General features: G+C 37.2%; 1 long non-coding RNA gene across 1 annotated transcript; it reads left to right on the top strand.

Moving 5' to 3' along the window:
* The first annotated feature begins 855 nt into the window (after positions 1-855).
* LOC140624844 (uncharacterized) lies at positions 856-22896 on the top strand. The gene is made up of 3 exons (XR_012024282.1): positions 856-1018; positions 2798-2949; positions 22763-22896. It is a non-coding gene; the product is annotated as an uncharacterized lncRNA (long non-coding RNA).
* Positions 22897-23105: the final 209 nt, after the last annotated feature.

Below are 23105 nucleotides of genomic sequence, written 5' to 3'. Positions count from 1 at the left end.
CGACAAAATTGCCTGGAATTGGGAACTACTGCCATAGATTTAAGAAAAAGAAAGGAGACTTTAAATGACACAGAAAAAAGAAAAGGCACCTGTTGTTTGTATCCTGATTTAAACAAACCAACTATTAAGAAGAATTATGAGAAAGTTGGTAAAATATCATCAATAACTGGATATTTGATCATATTTAGAACTAATTGTCAAATTTGGATGTGTAACAATGGCATTATGTTTATATTTTTTAAAAGATGGTTTTTAGTGATATATATATTGCATGATGTATATTGACATATGGTTAAAATAATAAATCTTGTATTGGCTTACAAATGCAGTTGAGGTGGGTAGGTGAATAAATGGGTAGGTACACAGATGAAATGAAATTGTGTTGAGAATAACTCAAGGAGTTAGTAAGTGATGGTACATGGGGTGGGCTTATCATGCTACTCTCTAACTTTTGTATGTTTTGGACCTTTTTCATAATGAAATGTTTTTGAAGTGACAGTCGTATACAAATGGCATTTGGACATATTCAGGTAATCCCTAGAAGAAATACCTAAAAAGAGAAAAGGAGGAGGGGTCAGGGGGAGACTAGGATACTCCTTTTTTGTTAGCAACTGTTTTAGCCCTACTTCCCTATTAAAGCTAAGTGAATCAAATTCTATGATGAATAATAAAAAACCCTGAAGCCTCTCCAAAATAAAACACTGAAGAGATACCAATGATTTTATTATTTTTCTTCCATAAGATGCAGTTTAGTTATATAAAAATGTCTATATATAGGAGATGGAGTTAAGTGACATCATGAGAAAGCAATGAGCTGAATCTAGAATGTGGGACATGGTGTGTGGCACAGGACTTTCTCCTGAGCAGGTCTGGCTATTCTTTTACCTTTTTTCTTGAACATGTGAAGGGGTTGGGGCCTTCTGAGGAGGTGGGGATTTCTCTCCACTTTCCATAGTTTGTGGTAAGCAGACACAGAAGAGCTGTACCCCTGGGGCAGCCATTGTCTCTCTTCCACAGGGTGAGTGGACCCACGGGGCAGACTGGAGTCTGTACAGCTGATCATTTCTTACTTGGGGGGTGAGAAGTCTTGTCTTTTCATTTCCTGCCCCCCTCCTCATTTTTTTTTTTTTAATGTCTCCTGGCTTAAGCTGCATTTACCAGTTAGTTTTATCAGAGCCCTAAGTTACGGAGGAAGAGAACATTTGCCAAACTATTACTAAGAACCTTAGACTATCTCTTATTTTGCTATTAATTGTTGTTTGTGTGATGTCTTGGCAGAGAGCCCAGGATAGACAAAGAGTAAATGGATTATGATATCAAAACCCCACCCTGACTTCTAACAGTTTTCATAGTTACAAGCAAAACAAGCATATTTCTTTTGACCTACTATTCCTATTCCTTGTCAGATGCACGATGCTCCGTCTTTTGTGGTAACAGGGACAGCCCAGTGCTCTAAGGAGACAAAACAACATAGTGACTAAAGCCAATGTGGGAGGATAGGCCAATGGGATATGTGCTAGGAAAGGTGTTCTGACAGTTCTTGCTTTTTGAGGTCTGTTCACCAAAGTTTCCAGGCTCCCCTGGTGCTTAAAGCCACCACTTTTAAAGTCAACTCCTTATGAAAATGCATGATATCTCCAGGAGATTTCTGCTAAAAATAGAAATGTGTTACTTTGGAGCAAGTACACACCAACTCTGTACATCCACAGAGAGCCCAAGTGCAGATTAGTTTATCAGGTTAATTAATATGAAAGGAAGGTCCTTACGAAAGGAATTAGAAAACAGTGCTTTCTATGGGGGCACCATGAGAAGGCTCAGGAAATCTAGGAGGGTAAGAGAAATGTAAGGAAGAACTTAAAGAAATGCTTGGGAAGGTATGGCCCAGAGAGGGAGATTCCTTGCCAGCCAGGGAACAGCAGAAAATTTAAGTCTAGACCAGCATTGTGCATTAGAACTTTCTGCAGCGATGAAAGTGTCCTGTATCTGCCCTGTTCAGTCCAGTAATTAGCCACATGTCACTATAGACTATAGAGCACTTGAAATGTGACTGGTGTGACTGAAGAAATGAATTTTAAATTTTATTTAATTTTGCTAATTTGAATTAAAATTTAGATAGCCTAAGGTAGATAGTGGCTCCTATATTGGAAAAGGCATGTCTAGATGAAGGATAACAGGGATGAGGAAAAATCACAGAAATGCAACATATGGGGGATCCAAAAACACATTTAGTATGGTATCACTTTATATTTTTAGGCAACAAGCAAATTACAGGCTATATTTGGCAAATTAACTTGTCTAATAAAATATTTGTGTAGGTTAAATAGACTATAGTAAGCCATATTGATTAGATTTGCCATGGCCATTATAATCTTTTTTCTTTTTAAGATTTTATTTACTTAGAGAGAGAGAGAGAACGAGAATGAGGAGGGATTGGGGAGAGGCAGGAGGAGAGGGAGAAGCAGACTCCCCTGCTAAGCCTGATGCAGGGCTTGATCCCAGGACCTCGGGGTCATGACCTGAGCTGAAGGCAGATGTTTAACTGACTGAGCCACTCAGGTGCCCCATGTCTTTCTTTTTTTTTTTTTTTTTTTTTGCCCCATGTCTTTCATAATTTTATTTTACTTATATGAATACAGCTGAATGATGGGAAGAAGAACATGGAGAATTATGAGAAGGCGGATTCTTTGCTTAATATTTGAGAAAGGCTGTAATTACTTTTACAAAAATATAATTGCAAATTCTATTATAAACTTTTCTTTAAGAATCTTAATTATGTCTATTGGCTGCTGATGCCTAGATCAAGACATTCACAGGGGCCACAATCACAGTCACTGAACCTCAACTAGAATGGAGTCCAAGGACGTTATCCCCACTGCCCTCACAAGTATTGGCATATTTTGGAACAAGCAGTCAATCCAACCAACCAACCCAGCAACCTCTCGTTTAAAGGTAATTGAGCATATTGGCATAGAAATAGAATTTCCTTTACTGGTATTACTACCATGCATAATGAAAATATTTTTTGGTTGTTTATTTTTTTTATCAAAGCTAAACTGTTCAGAAAGTATTAATTAACTGGCACCAGAAATTTTGCCTAAATCACTTGGTGGCTATTAGAGGCCATGAAACCTACAAAAGAATGAAAATAATCTCTCTGTTCTTTTTAAAAATTTTTTAAAAAATTTTTTATTAAATTTTTTTTCTCTCCTTTTTAAAAGACTATTTATATTAGAGAGAGAAGGCACTGGTGGAAGGGGCAGAGAGAGAGAGTGAGAGAGAGAGAAAAAATTTCAAGCAGACTCTATGCTGAACGTGGAGCCTGATGTGGGAATTGATCCCAGGACCCTGAGATAATGACCTGAGCCAAAACCAAGAGTCGGTCGCTTAACCAACTGCAACCCCAGGTGCCCCCAATATAATCTCTTTAAGATAGCCTAAGCCAGGGCAATCTTCTGGTATTGTTCAGGAGAAAGGATTACCTTTGGAATTTTGAAATATTCTCCTAATTAAGGTGGTGATATCTAGCACATCATTCCTATGGCGCATGGTTACCCCAGAGCTAGATTTTTGTCAACTCCCTATTTCATGCCATATGAAACCCGTCTGTGCCAAGATTTCTGCATATTTTCTGGAGTTCTTACACACCTGTGGTCACCCATGACTCTGAAATGCTGTTTCCTCTGAATTAATTGGCTCAAATCATGAATCATCTTGCCATCTTGGAGCTGATGTTTCTGTTTTGTACTATGTCACACCAAATTTGAAATTTATTATTTTACTCATTTTTCACAGATTCCTGCCATCACAAAGCATGTGCATAAGAATTAAATATTTCATTTATGTGTAAGTTATGACTTGGGACTCTGAAAATTTCCTTGAGGTCAGTGGAGGTGGAAAGTACTGTCTGATGACGTGTATCAGCTGTCTTCATAAACTGTGCCATTCCATCTGTTTTCAAATGCTAAAAATCAGAGGCTATGTCCAAATATCAATCAAATATTCGATTTTCCCACCTCTTCTGACTTGTTACATGGACAGTTCCCTACCAGACTTGTTTGAAATTTTATTGAGATGCTATTTCAGAATATTTGTGAGGTTAAAAGGACCCTAAATTAATCCCAGAGCCCAAACTTAAAAAAAAAATACCCTGTGTTTAATTGCACAAGTAATTAAACAAGGTTTCAATGAAAAAAAAAATAGCCTAGAAAATTGTTTTCCGAGTATGTAATTTCTTAGGGAGGACAGGTAGGGTAGGTTATTCTTCTTGGGATGTTCAGTAATGAACTATGTAAAGGATTTAGATGTGTTTGTAATAAGGAGCTTAGAGTCTAGACTGCAAAGTTTCTAGAAGCAGGAATAGTTTACTAAATAATCTTTTAAGATATAATTTACTTATGGTAAAATTCACAGATTTTAAGTGTAAAACTGAATGAGTTTTGATGAATGAAACCATTTGTATAATTACCAGACAAATGAATACGTAGAACATTTTCATCACTCCTGAAAGTCCCCTATGCCTCCTTCCAGATAACTGCTACTTTCTGTAGGCAACCATTGTTCTGAGAAATAGATTAATTTTGTGTCATGTAAATGAAATAATAAAAAATGTACTTTTTTACATCTGATTTCTTTCATTCAACATGTTTTAAAAATTCATCCATGTTGTTGAAGGCATAGTGCTTTGTTCTTTTTAATTGTTGGGTACTATTTGTCATATATCTCCATTTACCTAACACTCCTTTTATATTTTCATCAGTGCTCTGCATTCAGATTCTACACAAATTTTTAAATTTTTTTTAAAAATTTTTTAATTTATTTATGATAGTCACACAAAGAGAGAGAGAGGCAGAGACACAGGCAGAGGGAGAAGCAGGCTCCATGCACCGGGAGCCCGACGTGGGATTCGATCCCGGGTCTCCAGGATCGCGCCCTGGGCCAAAGGGAGGCGCTAAACCGCTGCGCCACCCAGGGATCCCAATTTTTAAAAATTTATACTGTTTTTTCACTTTTATTTGTTGGAGCTGTTGTATAGTTTTTTGTTTTTTTTTTTAAATTTAGTGTCCGATTGTTTATTATTACCATTTAGAAATACTCTTATTATTTGAATGTTGACTTTGTCTCCTGAAATCTTGTTAAATTTACTTACAATTTTTAGTAGCCCCATCCCACCTTGAAAACAATTTCTTCAAATTTTCTAGCAAACAATCCTTTCATTTGTAAAAAGAAACAATTTTCTCTCTGTTTTTGATTATAATGTTTCTCATCCTTCTTTCCTCCCTCCCTCCCTTCCCCTTTCTCTCTTTTTCCCTTTTCTTTTCTTTTCCTTTCTTTTCTTCCCATTGCACTGGCTAGACCATACTGAACAGAAGTGGTAAGAGTGGAAGTCTTTGTACGCTATTCTTAGAGGAAAAACATTCAGTCTTTTATCACTGAGTATGTTGTGGGATTTCTTAGTACCTCCTGTCAGGTGAAGAAAGTTCCCCTCTATTCCTAGTTTGCTGGGAGTTTTTATCATGAAAGACACTTGATTTTTGTCAAATGCTTTTTCTACATTATCTAGAGTCACCAAAGCCGCCGATGCCCGCCCCCCGGCTGGGGCCGTAGGGAGGCTGACCCGGTTGGTTTTGATCTGATAAATGCACGCATCCCCTGCTGCGAGGGTTTTTTTTTTTTTCCTCCTATAAATATTTTCTTTTTATTTATTTTGTGTTTAGAAGTTGCAGTTTTAAGTGCTATTAACAGAAAATACATAACAAAAGCTCCTAACAAGTGAAAAAAATAATTATAAATGCTGGAAAAATTGGCCTCATTAACATATTTACAAACTTTTACTTAATACATATTCCATTGGAAATTAATTATATGACATTTATACAAGCATTAACATTTCCAGATCACTCTGAGTAGTGAGCACTTCAGTTCTACACCTGATCATGTGGCTTATGTGTTTCTGTGTGTGTGTGCTGGCACGCAAATGAATTTTAGCTGGTTAGTATGATGGGTTACATTGATTTTCAAGAAGTAAATCCATCTTACATTAAAAAAGATTTATTTATTTATTTGAGACAGAGAGAGAGAGAAAGGGCAGAAGGAGAGAATCCTTAAGGAGACTCCCTGCTGAGGGTGGGGCCCAAAGTGGGGCTTGATCTGAGGAATCATGAGATCATGACCCAAGCCAAAACTAAGAGTTGGATGCTTAACCCACTGAGCCACCCAAGCACCTCCAACATTACATTTTTGGAATGAACCCTACTTGGTAGTGGTATATTCTTTTGTATATATTGCCAGATTTAATTTGCTAATATTTTGTTAAGGACTCTTGTGTTTATGTTATATTATGTTTATATTAGGTATATTGATCTGTAATTTTCTTATACTGACTTTTTCTGGTTTTGGTATCAGGATAAGGCTGGTCTTGCAGAATCGGTTGGGAAGTGCTACTTCCTGTCCATTCTCTGGAAGATACTTGTAGAATTGATGTTATTTCTTCTTCAAATCTTTGGTAGAATTCACCAGTTGAAATCACCTGGAGATTTATAAACTATGAGTTAAATTTCTTTAAGAGATATAGAATCATTCAAATTATGTATTCCAGGCTAGATGAGTTGTGGTAGTTTGTGTTTTTTAAGAAATTGGTCTATTTCATCTATTTTGACCAACTTACATGCATGGAGTTTGTAATATTATTATCCTTTTGGTATCTGCAGAGTATGCAGTGATAGCCCTTATTTGGCCTGTGGTATTGTTACTATGTGTCTTTTCTCTTTTTCTTTTTCAGTCTGGTTAGAGGTTTATTAATTTTATCATGGTTTTCAAAGAACCGATTTTGGATTGGTTTATTTTCTGTATTATTTTTCTATTTTCAATTTCATCAGTTTCTGCTCTTTATTATTCCTCACTTTTGCTTGCTTTGGGTATGTTTGGCTATTTTTTTCCTAGTTTATGGTGAACTTTTAAAATTGATTTGAGAAATTCTTTCTTTTCTAATATGTTTTGAATGTTATAAATATTCCTCCTCACACTTCTTAGACTGCATCTCACAAATTTTAATACATTGAATTTTCATTCTCATTCAGTTCATAAATATTTTCCAATTTCCCTTGTAACTCCCTTTTTGGTTCCTAGATAATTTAGGGTTATGGTGTTTAGTTACCAGATATTCAGAAATTTTCTAGTTATCTTCCTGCTATTGAATTCTAGTTAAATCTCATTGTGATCAAAGAACATATTTTATATGGTTTAGTTAGCAAAAACTTTTTCAAAGTTTGTTTTGACGCAGCATATGGCCTATCTTGGAATTATGTTTCATCTGTATTTGAGTAGAATACGTATTCATCATTTGGTGAAATTTTAAAAATGTTAATTAGCTCCGTTAGTTAATAGTACTGTTCTGTTCTTCTATATATTTGCTGATTTAAAACAATCTGTTTGTTCTATTGACAACTGAATGAAAGTGTTGAAGTCTTCAACTGCAATTGGAGACTTCTCTCTTAATCTATCAATTTCTGTCTCCTGTATTTTAAGGCTCTATCATTAGATAACTTACATTTAGGATTTTATGTCTTCTTGGTGAAGATACTTTAATCATTAGGTAATGTCTTTCTTTATCCTTGGTAATTTTTCCTTGCTCTGAGCTTCCTTTATTCTGATATTAATAACCAGTCTTACTTTAAAAAAAATTAGTATCTGTATGCTGCATCTTTTCTATTTTTTTATGTCTAATTAACCTGTTATTATATTCAAGTGGATTTATTATAGTGTATAGTGTGGGTGGTTTTGTTTTGTTTTTTTTGTACATTTTGAAATTTCTATTTTTAACTTGATATATTTAAAGCATTTACTTTTAAGGTAACGGTATATTTGGGTTTATATATATGTTTAAAACAGTTGGGGTCGGGGTGTCTGGGTGACTCAGTTAACAATTGACTTTGGCCAAGGTCATGATCTCAGGGTCCTGGGATTGAGCCCTGTGTCGGGCTCTCTGCTCAGTTTTGAGCCTTCCTTGTCCTTCTCCCTCTTCCCCTCCCTCTGCTTGTGCTCTCTCAAATAAATAAATAAAATCTTAAAAAAAATTAAAAACAGATCTACGGTTTTATTATTTTTTCTGTTATTTTCCTCTGATTTTTGTTCCTCTATTTTTACTTTCCTGTCTTCTGTTGTAACATCGGAATATTTTTTGGCGTTCCTTTTAATCTATTGAGTTTTCAACTATAAAAGTATGTGTGTGTGTGTGTGTGTGTGTGTGTATTTTAATGGTTACTCTAGAGATTAGAATATATTTATTCTTAACTTTTCACAGTTTATTAGAATAATATTTTTTTCACCCTCACATGGAATGGAGTAATCTTGCTACCCAATAGATTCCTTACTGTTGTAATTTTCATATGTGTTATATTCACATATATTGCGATCCCATGGGACAATGTTATCATTTTTGCTTTAAGCCATCATGAATATCTAAAGAACATAGCAAAAAAGTAGTCTCATATTTATCCAGATAGTTACCATTTCTGTTGACTTTCTTTCACTTCCATAGTTCAAGTTTCCCTTTGAGATCATTTTTCTTCTTTCTTCAGATCTGTTAGCACTTATTCCCTAGTAAGTCTACTGTTGACAAATTCCTTTAGTTTTTTGTCGTCCAATAATGTCTTATTTTCAGCTTCATTTTTGAAGAATATTTTCACTGGGTGTAGAATTCTGAGTTGACAGTTCCTTTATTTCAACACATTATGTCCTTTAGGCATTCATAGTTTCTCATGAGAAATCTGTGGATCCTTAAATTGTTGTCCTCCTCCATGTAATGCACTTTTTTCCTCTAACTGCTTTCAAGAGACTTTGTTTTTAGTTTTTAGAAGTTTGATGATCTTACGTTTCAGCATAAATTTTATTTAGTTTATCCTGTTTTTGGATTCACTGAGCTTGAATCTAAGTTTATGTCTTTTTCCAAAGTTAGGAAGTTTTCAGTCATTATTTATTCAATTTTTCTTTACATCTCATTCTTTTCCCTTTTCTCTTGGAATTTAGATGGCATGAATGTTAGATCTCTTGATTTTGTTCTCTAGGCCTATGAAGCTCTGTTAATTTTTTAAAATATTTTTTCTCTTTTTGTTCAGGTTATGGTAATTTCTATTGATCTCTCTTCAAGTTTATTAAGATTTTCTCTATCATCTCCATTTTATTTTTGAGCTCATCAAGTGAGTTTTTTTTTTAATATTGTTATTATATTTTTTAGAGCTGAAATTTCCATTTGGGTCTTTTTTACATATTCTGTTTCTATGCTAATATTTTCCATCTTTCTGTGTCTCCTGAGTGCTTACCTTTACTTCTTGAAGTGTGGTTGCAATAGCTGCTTTATTTATTTTTTAAAACTATTTTATTTATTTTATTTATTTATTAGAGAGAGAGAGAGGCAGAGACACAGGCAGAGGGAGAAGCAGGCTCCATACAGGGAGCCCAATGCAGGACCAGTTCCCAGGACCCCAGGATTACGCCCTGGGCCGAAGGCAGGTGCTAAACCGCTGAGTACCCAGGGATCCCTGTGACTCTAGATCTTATTTAAATCATATGGGATTTTTTTTTCCCCCTTCAGCAGGCCATCAGCCTGTTAGATTCAGGTCCTACTCACCATCTGTGGACTGTGACTCTGTGTCAGGTTAATTTTCGAAGTCTGCATAATGCTTTTCAGATCCATCCTGAGTATCACCAGTGGCCAGTCTGGGATCTAGTTTATGATCTACCTTAGAGTTTATTTCACAGAATCTTTGGAATGCTGTTTGGAATTAGAGCCATGCATTCACAGCTTTAAAGTAGCCTAATATTTCACACACAACTTTATGGAATAATTTTTCTAGCTCTATCCTATCTTTGAAGTCCCTGTCCCTTTCTATTTTCTAGTATCCATACTTCTCCTCTATTCCTTTGGGAAGGGCTTTACTCTCCCCACTTTGTTGCACACTTCCTAAAACTGCTTCTCTTCTCCCTTGGGGTTAAGCAGTCATTGGATAGAGAGGGAAAAGCACATTGTTGGCTCCACGGTGGGACTTCTTGGATGCTGCAGTGATTTGTGCACTTAGTAATTTAATTGCCTGATAGAAAAACAAATCAGCATGCTTCGGAGGGACATAATAGAATCCAGAGTCTCTATAATATATCATTCAGTACATCTAGCATATAATAACATAGGCAATTAAATTATGAGATGATAAACTGAAATTTGATTTTAAGTTTGTCAGACAGAAGATTAGTTTTCAGTTTGTGTGAGTGTATCAATTTATCCTGTGTAAAACAGCCTACACAGATTTGCGGAGTGTGATTATGCAATCATTGGGATGCTTAAAAATATTTGGAAAGAGGAGCCTGTAGAAGATTGCATATCATGTAGTACAGTGGAATGAGAGACTTTGATTATTGTTATTTGGGGGAGCAAAGGGAAGACTCCTGAAGTCTTTAGTCCTTTTAATGTGTTTAATAAAAAGGCAGAAAAATTAGTTTTCCCTCAAATCACAAACAACCATCTCTAAGATTATTAATCTCACTATTTAGCTTCAGGGTAATCTCAGAATGCTCAATGTGATACCTGAATTGCAGCAGGTATTTGCACAAGTAAACTTCCTATAAAGTCATGACATTGACAATGCTTTACTCCCTTAATGGGTTCAAGTTCTGGGCAGAGGTAACAAGTCCATATTTAATAGTTAACAGGGCCAACTAAAGATCAAAATTGGCCTACAAAAATTACAGTTCAGCAGGAGGGAAGAAACGTTTAATTTTCAAGTATCTTTTAAACTGGAATGTACATTTTTCAGTTAAATGAACTATAAGCACTTTATGGTGAATCCAACAGCAATATTTTATCTAATTATTTCTTACAGTAGTCATTTTCAAGCATTAGTACCTAATGTTCACATTTTTCAAGCTGTAGTAATGAATACTTCAAGGTGAAAGTCTTAGAGCTCCAGAGGTTTATGAGTGAGAAACAATAAAAAAAAAAAAAACTTCTCAAAATAGTGATCTTAATTTTTGTTTTAAAGTAAATGAATTGCTTTTTATTGAATGGTTTAGAATCATTAGTTTCTTTTTCATCTAATTTCCAAGGTATTCATGATTTTAACTGAACCAAATCACCATACCCAACTGTTTCTAAAAAAATTACTCTTCAACAAAAAAATTACTCTTCATAGAAGAGATGAACATTTCTTCTCAAATGATAATATTATTTCGATTTATAACTATGCGTAGAAAGTTTGGCTACAGATTTCATTGCCAGAATATTTACTGGTCAATAGACTTTTGAAATAAATCAGTTTATTTCTATTTTTATATCTCAGGGACCTCATCATTTAAGATGAGCTTTAAATCTTTCAGATAACATAAAGTTAACTGATTGGAAGTTTATGATGCCCTAAAATTTAGATTTTTAGCAACTCTCTTACAGTTTATAAATATTATAATAAGAAAAGCTACGTCAGGCTGGTTTTAGTCTTTAACTTAGAAGCAACAACTATGAGGCTTCTTGCTATGCTCTGGAGGAAGTTCCATTGCTTTTTTCTGTTAGGAAACACAAGTTGATGATCTATACATTATTCCACAGTAATGCTTATTGTCCTTGAAGTCTTAGGTTCTGATGTTTTGATTTTCTTGAAGTATTGCTAGTTGGTCTCCTAATAGCTGTTTAAGGGAGTCATTAAAAAATGCCCTGGTCATTTGATAGACTAATCAGTTAATTTCTGACAGAGATACAGTTATAATGAAAATAACTCTGTGTGATGAGATGCAGAGTGAATGGGTGGCCCCAACTTACAGTTATTGTGGAAGAGCTCTCTGAGTGGGGCCATTAAAACTCAGACACGAGTAACAAACGTGAGGTGGCCTGTCAAAGAAAGAACCAGGAGAAGACCATGGCAAGAATATGGGAACAGAAAATAGAAAGGCCCTCAGGTAGGAAGAGGCATTGAGCGCTTGAGGGATAACAAGGAGACCAGTGAACTGGGATGAGTAAAGGGGGAAAACCCTTCAAATGAGCTTGGAGAGGTAGGCAGGGCCAGATTATGCTTAGCCCTGCAGGAATTCTATATTTATTGACATGGAGCATTGCCTAAGATGTGGTTGAGTAAAAAAATTTTGTTTCAAACAAAAAGAGCAGAAAGATCCCCTTCATATAAAACTGTATGTTTATTTCCATACATGTCTATAGGCACAGAGGTGCTTTGGGATGTATGTTCAGCAAAATGTTAACACTGGAAATCTCTGGGTGCTAGACCTCAGGTGATATTCATCCTCCTTTTTATATTTTTTCTGTACTATTTTAATTGCTTACAAAAAAACAGGAATATACATTCATGAAAAATATGTTATGGCTTTTTTCAATTAAGAGTTAAAGTTAGGGATGCCTGGGTGGTTCAGTGATTGAGCATCTGCCTTTGGCTCAGGGTGTGATCCCGGGGTCCCGGGATCAAGACCCATGTCGGGCTCCCTGCATGGAGCCTGCTTCTCCCTCTGCCTATGTCTCTGCCCCTCTCTCTCTGTGTCTCTCATGAATAAATAAATAAAATACTTAAGATAAAGATTTAAAGTTAAAACAACATTGACATTACTATGGCTTAGAAACTCATGCAAAGTGAGGAAAAGGGATTTATAAAAAAATATTTTGTTGTATTTCATTAACAAATGTAGTGATAAAATGACCTATACATTTTTTGGGTTTTCATTGAATGTGGAAGACAGAAAAAAATTCAAAAAATCTAGACTGCACAGGATACATATAATTAAAAACTCTCTCACTATGTACTGTTAAAAACAAGACAACAGGCCCCAAATGGAGTCACTTATGCTAAGCTCCATGTCACCAAACCCTAAACTTTATTATAGTCTTGGCTTCTCCCGGAAATGGAATCTTAAACCAGTTAGTCAGAAACCATCTAGTGAGCATGTGTAAGGTAATCTGCTTGATAGACCCCTGCCACCCCATAAAGGAAAGTGAGTTTACCACAACCAATCCCCCCTTTGCAAGTATAACTTTCTTGTCTTGCTCTGTTCTATGAAAATCTTCATTTTGCGCAGCTTCTCAGAGTTCTTTTCTATCTGCTAGATGGGATGCTGCCCAATTTTATTTTGAATATAAGCCAATAAGATCTTTAAAATGTCCTCAGTTGAATTTTGTTTTTTTAACCGCATCAAAATAGAGTTGGCCACATAGAATCTGCAAAGTGCAAAAATGAATGTTAAAACATTAAACATAAAAAGGATAACTAAGGAAGGCAGTGGAAAAGTAAAAAGGATAAATAATATTCAAACTACACTTTAATTTGATGACATTCTTTTAATACAGATTTTTAACATAATCTATACTAAGTAAACAAAGGTTGTGTGCAAAGAAGGTTGGGTTAAATTTTCATGGGTTTAAGAATAAAGTGTGATCACAAAGCCAAAGCAGAAAGAGAACAGAGCCTGTGCCTTCATAATAGCATGGTCAGACTCAGCCAGTATTTCAATAGTCTACCAAAAAATAAATGGAAAATCTTCCTTGGATCTACATCTCCTATTAAATTTTTTCATTTTTTTCTTCTTTGTTACTTTTTTTTTTCTTTTTACCACATTTATTCTTTGTTCCATCCTCATATATCTGTGGTATCCATGGAGTTCTGGTACAGAGAATTCACTTGAACCAGTTTTGTATTTGGCATGTAACAAGTTCCATGGAAAACCACTAGGATAGTGTTGTTATTCCAACATTGGCCTACTTCCATAATCTGATGGGAATTTAATTTTTCCTGGCTATAAAAATGTAGCTTGGATTTCATTCCATATATGGAGAATAGACTTTTCTGTCTCTATTCAATTAAGCAAATGCCTGTCTTTTGGCAAGGAAAGAGAAACATTAATCATTTCCAGTTCACCCATATCAGGATGTTTGTTCTGGAAAGACAAAGATTCAATTCATATCATTCTTATTATGGCCTCCAGGTATTTTCTCTCTCAACATGGATGATTCTAGAAAACCTCAGAAGGGGTTATTTGTAGATACATTCTGCTTAGAAGAATAGCACATGGACAATAGCATAACAATGCTTTGACAACGCTTACAGATAACCAGCTGTTTGCATTGGTCTGCCATGATTAAAGTCTTCCATTTGTTATAATAAATCCTGTCTGATGGTGGTCTTTGAGGCTTCTGCTTGTTTTTGCCCTCCTTCCCAGTCTCTATCCCTCCAAATGTACCACATTGTTGTCAGGGTTGGACCTTGTTTCTTCTATATTGAAATTCACCCTTCATTTTTCAACCTTAGCTCTGTTCCCCCATCCTATAGGATTGCACCTAACTTTTTGCTTGTCTGGGTTTCACAGGCTTAGATTTGACTCTCAATTCTTGTCCTAGTTGCTGCTACAGTTGGCTTGGCAACCATCATTAACCTAGTTCTCTTTTAGACTCTGTTTCGGTGATCATATAAGTAGAGCTGCGGCTGGCACCCAGAGTACAAAGGGGAGATCCAGGTAGAAGCTGGATTAGGCTATGTGGAGAAGAGGTAAAACTGTAAGGAAAAGAAATGAAAAACATGAAAATTCATCAGTAAATGTCCTTATACATACTTAGTTTTGTCTTCAATAGAAGACAAAGGCTCATGCTTGTGAAGAGCTGTACTGGTTACCAGTGACTATGCAGCTCAGCATCAAGAGGAGACAAAATTTTCCCATCAAAGGCCACAGGTGTTAGCTGAATATGCCTTTTTCCTAGGCAGTTCTCACGACCAATTAAGGATCTTTAAAGGGATTGTGATATTTGAAATTACTTGTTAGCATTTCTGACTTGCAGATTCTATTTTCAGGAGATTAACTCACTATTTAATTAAACAAGTTAGGAACGCCTGGGTGGCTCAGTGGTTGAACATCTGCCTTTGGCTCAGGGCGTGATCCCAGAGTCCCGGGAATCAAGTCCCACATCAGGGTCCCCTCGAGGAGCCTCTGCCTCTGTCTCTGCCTCTCTCTCTCTGTGTCTCTCATGAATAAATAAATAAAATCTTAAAAAAAATAAACCAGTTAGACTCCCATTCAAATGGTAGTGAGATTACCTTTATTATATTCTGGAACTAGACATAATACTTGTTTAGACCAATAAAAAAATGGTTCATTCGTATCTCCTAGTATGTTCGTATCTCTGTGTATGTGTATGCCTGGGTATATTTTCGGATCACAGTCATCAACATATTTTCGGAGCACTAGTTCTGCAAGATGATTTCCAAATGTCACACTGGCTTTATGACATTTCCTTTCTTGAAGATTTATAATACCTATTATTATAGTATATATATACCTAGAGAAGTCTCTAGAAAGTCCCAAAGTAAAGAGATATTTGAACTTTGTGTGGCCCAGATATTCTCCAACATCATTTGACCATGAAGTGTTTTTTTTTAGGTAACAATTAATAATATCTTAGTTCTATAAATGTTTGGGAAATACTGAATTAGATGATATTTTCTGAAGGATTTGGATGCCTATAATGGCCTAATGTACAGAGGTGTACAGAGGAATTTGAAAATTCCTCTGGAATTTTCTGCCTGGATGGCTGGAGAGGCCATCCAGAGGATGGCCTCTGGAAACTGGCTGATGCCAGTTTCAAAGTTTTTGCTGGCTTTTTAAAGTTTAATTGGGATACCTGGGTGGCTCAGAGGTTGAGCATCTATCTGCCTTCGGCTCAGGGTGTGATCCTGGAGTCCTGGGATCAAGTCCCGCATCGGGCTCCCCACAGGGAGCCTGCTTCTCCCTCTGCCTGTGTCTCTGCCTCTTTCTGTGTCTCTCATGAATAAATAAAATCTTAAAAAAAAGTTTATCTTAGTCAATTCCATTTCTCAAAGCCTTGATCTGCTGAGGCACTTTTAGGCCACCAGAATATAAAATTCTTTCTATGCAGGTAGCAGATAACAAAGCGGCTTGCTAAGGCCTTTTTTTTGTTTTGTTTTGTTTTGGTCTTTGAATGTTTTTAATGTAACTGGAATATTCCTTTTCCTGAAGTTGTCTAGTCAGTTCTATCAAGAAAATCAATAAAGTTACTTCTACCATTTACCATTTCATACATGGTGAAGTTAGGACCAAAAATATACAGCTTTTTTTTTCTAGAGACATATGCTCATCTCAGAAAAAGATAGATACAAAAAGTGTTTCTCAGGTATCTAAGGATTCCAATCTTTGGCAGTATTTGCAAAAGACAACAAGCAACATTTCATATGACAAATCCTTCTGGTGCCATAAATCACTCAGTGAAGAGAAATTTGGGGCTATTTAGATTAAAACTATTGGGAAAAAAGTTCTGATGTTGATCTTTGCCTGGTGAAAAAAAAAAAAGAGCAGAGGACAGGGTTATTAATTAACTTCTGTAAAAGACACTATGGTTCAAAGCTAAACTTAAATTAGGGCCAGATATGCTATATAATTAAGTGCTTACCTAGATTATTACCAGGATATCTTGCCAGGAGATTTATTAACCCAAAGACTACTTCTAATCTCCTTTTCCCCTTCTTTTGTAAAAAAGCATAATTAAAAAAAAAAGCCATAAGAACAACAAACACCAAAGAACTGGTCTGGGATGAAGCTGAAATCTTTATTAAGAACATAATATAGGGATCCCTGGGTGGTGCAGCGGTTTGGCGCCTGCCTTTGGCCCAGGGCGTGATCCTGGAGACCCGGGATCGAATCCCACATCGGGCTCCCGGTGCATGGAGCCTGCTTCTCCCTCTGCTTGTGTCTCTGCCTCTCTTTCTCTCTCTGTGACTATCATAAATAAATAAATTTAAAAAAAAGTAAAAAAAAAAGTAAATCATTATAGTTTGTTTGAAGTTAAAGCCCCAGATATTGTCTCCAGGTTATACTGTACATGTACAGCTTTCCAACTTAGCAGAGAACATAACAGCAGTGACTTGGAGTAATCTGAATTAAATGGCACAGACTGGTGACCTAGATAATAGAAATTCCCTTTTCCCTTCTTATTTGTCATTTCAGGTCAATATCTTGTTTGGAAATCAGCTACATAAGATAACTATTGTCTTAAAAGAATTTTCTTTTAGAAGTTTTAGTGTAGAAATGTTTTAGCACACAGAAATGTGGAGCAATCTTAGTATTTTTGCCAATCTTAGTATTTTCTTTCCATTCCTCCTTTTTGCTCTTGAGTTATTTCAAAGCAGATCCCAGAAATCATGTCATTTTGCGGCATGCATTTCTGATAAGGCTTTTTTTTTACTCCATAACAAGCTATGCCATTACTCAATCTGACTAAATCGAAAACAATTCCTTAATATCATTTAATACTGAGTCCATATAAATATTCTTTATTATCCTCCCAATTTTTACCCTGACCTAGTGCTAGATCATCTCTCGCCTGCCCTTGACTCACTTCTGTGAATGAGTAATCACTCAAGAAGGGGACGACGGAGAACATCTTTGTTCTTTTTTTCAGTCCAGAGCAACAACTTAAATCCCTCATTTTCCAGTTTCCCTGATTCTGAATTTTGTTACTACTACTTAGGGCAGTGTTTCAATAGCCAAGAAATGAGAGTAATAAGCCAAAGATGAAATTCAGTAATACATTCTGCCTAGAGTATCCTTCCCAAGCCCCTTGGGAGGCACATGAGCAGGAAATGGACTTAGCTATTGGTTATGAAGATTTCCTCATAAGGAGAAAAGTGTTTTCTTCTCATTAAGATGACATGTCTGTTTATATTATCAAGTGATCTATAAGTAGCCTTAGTTGTAGTAGGTCATTAGTTCCTGCCTTCAATAAATCTTTAGTGCCAGTTGTGTGTGAAGCATTGTCCTAGTCAAGAAAATACAAGATTCAAGCAAAAGCACTGTAGAGAAAATGAAGTGCTGTGAAAACCCAGAAGCAAACCAGTTTTTGCTCGGGTTGTTGACAAACAAAAAGAGCATTTGACTTGAACCTTGAAATACGTCTAGAATTTGAATAATTGGACAGGAAGAAAAGTGATTTTGGGTGGAGGAAAGAGAGTAAGCAAAGACACAAAGGAAGGGAAACCGAAACACATCAAGTAAATAATGAGGAGATCAATGTGGTGAATATGATACACTTCAGGCCAAACATCATGGAATATTATGACTAGCTGTGCGGCTAGGTGCAGAGGTTATGTAATCACCCAGCAAGCAGAGATTCCAGTAACTGCTCTCAACCACTGCTGCCAGGAACCAATAATCAGGCAGTGTGTTTAGAATGTCAAGACAGTGATTGTTAATATGTGACCAACCAAGAGAACTGATGCATGATAGAGGCATCTGGTACAATGTGATATAATAATTAATCCTTCTAGATAATATTTTACCTCCTAATCTAAACTAGTGGTTGGGTCAATAGGCAAACAATCCTACTGTTCATTAGAGCAGAACTTGGCAACTTCAGGAGGCTTGAGAAGTTGAGGCTTTATCAAGTGAAGTTTCTTTTGCTATGGGGCTGGATCTTCCTTTAGATCTTTCAAATGACAACCTCATATGGTTTTTTTCTTTCTTTTTTTTTTTTTTTTTTTGCTTTCTTTCTAAGGCAAAACATCAAAACTATGTCATTAACATAGTTTACATATTAAAGTCTTCTTGACCCCAACCCAACTTACAATTGCTATTATCTATGAGCTAAAGAATAGGTTCAAATGGGGATGCCTGGGTGGCTCCGTAGTTGAGCATCTGCCTTCAGCTCAGGGCTTGATCCTGGGATCCCGGGATCGAGTCCTGCATGGGGCTCCTTGCGGGGAGCCTGCTTCTGCTTCTGCTATGTCTCTGCCTCTCTCTCTTTCTGTGTCTCTCATGAATAAATAAACAAAACCGTTAAAAAAAAAAAAAAGGAATAGATTCAAATGATGGCAACATTGCTGATTTGGGTTTGGTTTGCTGCTTTTAGCACTGAACTAAAGTGTCCTAGATCAAACAATGACTTCGTATCACATTGTCCAGTGTCCTAGCCCAGGCCATTTGCTTTATATGGCCTGCGGAAAAGCCCTTTTAAAAGAATTCTTGAGCATCAGCTAGAAAGATATTCTCAGCTAACATGTATCATATGTTCATTATGTACACAGCACGGTGTCAAGTCTATCATGGCTCTCATGATTTATCCTTATAACATTATCTGATTTAATCTTTATAACAACTCTATGTGGAGGTTGATACAATTATTTCCATCTCATAGGTGAGGAACTGGGGCTTAGAGATGAGTAATAATTTACACCGGGTCACATAGCTAATAAGTGGTAGGGCTGGTTTTTGAGCCCTGCTAATCCATTACAGCAGGCCAAAGCCCCTGAGCAGGGATGGAAGCCTGTGTGTTGTGATGAGAAACAGACTGGAAGAGCCCATTGCTACCCTCTGTCTCTTCAATTTCCACCCAGATCATCCTGTTTTCTTGCTTCTTGTTATTTCTTATTCTGAATCTTCTATCTCCTTGTTCCTGTTTATAACTAATTTTTAAAGTTTATAAATTATTTCCTCTTTCACTCATGATTTACTTCTAGAGTGCCAGCTTTGCCTGCTAGAAAATTAGGAAAGCTAGCAAGTGAATGAATGAATGAATGAATATAGTACAATATGATAAATGTTGGATTAAGGTTGCTCTGAGGGCACAAAGATGGGGGAAAAAATCAAAATTTGAGACCTGGGAGATGGTGTTTGAGTATGTCTTGAAGGAACAGAGGTTGGACAGGTGAGGAAGTAGGAAGAGCCTTCTAGGCAGTCACACTAGTGTTTGTATAGTCATTGAGTTGGGCCAAGAGTCAGACACAGCTGAGATCTGCCGGTCATGGGGGAAGGCTGGAGTGAATGCAGAGTGAGTGCTTCCCAAGGTGGTTAAGATGAGTTTAGAGAGAAAGGCAGGGGCCAGACCCTAAAGCACTTGGGTGCTAAGTGTTTCAAAGTTATAGGAAATCATGGAAAGGTTTTAAGTTGGGGATATGCATAATTTTGTATTTTAAAGATAGCATTCGGGCTGGAATCCTCACATAGCCAAGTGTCCATTTCTAGGCCTGGGAAGGGACGACCTAAGTTTGCACCAAAGTTGGGTGCTACCTGCCTTGGGAGACTTTAAATCCCTTCATTACCCTGTGGTCTTCCCTCAGGGCAGAGCTCAGTCTTCCATCCTAACGCCTGATCTCACAAGTCCTGCTCAGCTGGGTACGAGGCAGCTTTTGTAAAATGGTCTTTAAAGGTGGGATTTATTATTGTAACCACTCTGGCCTACTTGCTGGACATGAGATGCTCAGATTTCACACTTCCTCTCAACTCTCCCCACTGACCTTCTCATGTCTCTCTAGGTTCTGGGTTACTGAATTACCATGCTGAGTTTTATGGTTGTTTTGTTTTTCTCTGCTATTACTACTGAAGTCTAGGGGAATTCACGTGAGCTGCTCTATAGACGGCAAATCCGCGGAGGCAAGTGGGAGGTTGTGCTGCTGGGGCAGAAGCATCAAGTAGCATCAAACTAGCCACACCCAACAAATAATTTGGGAGTCTTTAGCCAAGCTACTATTGCAGGCAGCTTAGAGCAATGAGGGTCAAATATTTTTTGCTTGTGTACTGCTTACTTAGGTACCACAACCTCCTTATACACTTTGAAGTTGACACCTACAATTTTTCATATGTTTCAGGAGTTGCAAACCTAATTTCTAGTGTGTTGTACATAATGAGATTTGAAATTGTATTAGTTATCACGGTCTATTTTAAGCTGCTAAAACTTTTAATGCATGCAAAAGCTCTGCATTTTTACATTCCCTCCCCACATTTTATGTTTCTTCATTGGCCTTGAGTCTCTGTGTTGGTTTCTGGACACTAGATAAAACAGCTACCCCTTTCCAGCCTTGACAGACCCGTCTTGTGTAAGATGAACCTTGTCAATTAGCCAGACTGAGCTCCTGTTGTCTCCCAAAACTTCCTGATGGTCCAAGCTGCCCTCTTTGTTCTTGTGGCTCCCAGCAGATGAAGGCGGCACTAAGACCCATTAGGGTTGTAGTCAGCACCTGGATGCAGGCTGATTAGGAGCCAAATTGGACAGCAGCTGGAAAGCTGGGAGATGGGCTCCCTCTGCACTGAGCCTGAGTGTATAGCTGCTCAGACATGCCTGTTCAAAAGCTGTTTTGTTTTCTATTATCCCGTGGGATTCACCAACACGTGGCTTGTTGGCTATCAGAGGTAGGTGATTTGGGGGCTGGCCCCTGCAGTGGCAGCTGGGAAAGCTGGAGTGCTAGATGTGTGCACAAGCTTTTTTCTAGGGACATACTAGTGACTTTGTTTTTTTTTGGAATGAACAGGAGGGAGAATGTGGAGAAAGTGTTCACCAGCTCATTCAGGCTCCAGGGAGGATTGCCGTCAGTACCTGGATGTGTGCTAACTAAAAGCTGGACCTTCAAGCCATGGCTTGTGAAATATGCCATCAAACCCTTTCCCGTAAAATACGGGGAAATGGGCACTTTTGCCTGTTTCTTTTGCACTAAGGCCTATAGTGAGTCCTCACATGCCCGTTAAGAATTGCTTCTTTGTTTGCCATAGTCTTTGGGGCCTCATGAATGCAAGACTCTTTGACTATCAGAAACAGGCAATCTGGAGGCCTGTTCCTCTGGTGGCAGCTGAAAAAGCTGGGGCACCAGACATGTGTACAAACCCCTTCCAGAGGTGACCTGGTTTTATTGTTGGAAAGAGCTAGAGGGAGAAGGGAGGACAAGTGGGCCTCAGGCACTCCGTGGAGGATCTGAGCCCTCAGATGCGTGGCTAATTAGAAGTCTGACCTTGAGGCAGCAGGTTATAAAGTATGCAGTCAGATCCTTTCCAGGGAAAGACTGGGAGATGTGCATTTTTGCTTGTCCCTTTCACGCTGAGCCCTGGAGGATGGGCAATGTGAGCGCTTGCACCCATGAAGAACTGGTTCTTTGTTATAGTCCTGTGGATTCTGTGGGTCTTGTGGACTCAAGTCCTGTTGTGTGAATCAAACCCTTCATTTTTCAGGGAAAAGCTGGAAGTTAGGGGTTCCCTCCGGTTGTACAGCATGGTGCTGGGGGTAGGGTTAGGGCAAGAGTATGTCTCAGCTTTTGCCACCTGTTTCCTTGTGGGTATTTTCTCATTCAATCCATTTGTGGCTACCACTTATCCAGTTTCTGAATTTCTATCGGAAGGAACTGTTTCCTCTGCAGTTGTACTCTTGGTGTGTCCATGGGAGAAAGGAAATTTAGGAGCTTCCTACTCACCATCTTGGTTCCTCCCTCTGTCTGATGTCAATTTGTTTGCTCCGTGAACTTACATTTCTATTCTACTCTTCCTTCCTAATTTTATCCTAACATATTTTCTTATTTTTGGAAATTTAATTACTTTATCACAATTTTCTATCACAAATATATATTGGAACATAAATTATTTTTTAAAATGTGACTATAAGACTAAATATTTTTTAAAAGATCATTTATTTGAAAAAAAAAAAAGATTATTTGAGAGAGAGAGAGAAAGAGAGAGAGAGAGAGGAAGAGGGGGAGGAAGAGGGACAAGCACAGAGCCCAATGTGGGATCCAATCCCAGAACCCTGAGATCATGAGCTGAGCCCAAATCAAGAGTCCAGCACTCAACCAACTGAACCATCCAGGAGCTTCATGACTATAAGACTTAAATACAACAAATAAGCAGCATACAAATGACTAAAACAGAAATCCTTTGAAACATAATCATTTGATATAAAAATCAAATCTTGTTAGCAATGCATTTTCATGAAGCTGGATAACTGCTATTATTTTTTTTCCCTCAGTTGCTTCATGTGTCTATGTATAGATCATGATCATTTTCTGGAACGAGATAGAGTTCATCATTCATTTAATGTCTGTTTTTCATTTTCATAAATGTAAGTATTAGGAAGTTTTGTTTATATTAAAAAATGGCAATAGCAGGAATGCCATGACAGCTGGCTGGAGCAGTGGGAAATGCACACTGTTAGCAATCAGGACACCTACTTCTGTTTCTGACATACAAATAACATGGTTTTGGACAAATCACTTGCTAATTCTTGGTTTATCTATAGATTGGGTGGGGGGGGGGGTGGCCTAGAGGAGTTTTAAGGCTCTTTAGAGCTCTATCATTCTTTAATAATATGA

This window comes from Canis lupus, chromosome 35 (assembly GCF_048164855.1).
Source record: "Canis lupus baileyi chromosome 35, mCanLup2.hap1, whole genome shotgun sequence".
NCBI classification, from domain to species: Eukaryota; Metazoa; Chordata; class Mammalia; order Carnivora; family Canidae; genus Canis; species Canis lupus.
This window is presented reverse-complemented; position numbering and strand designations above follow the sequence as displayed.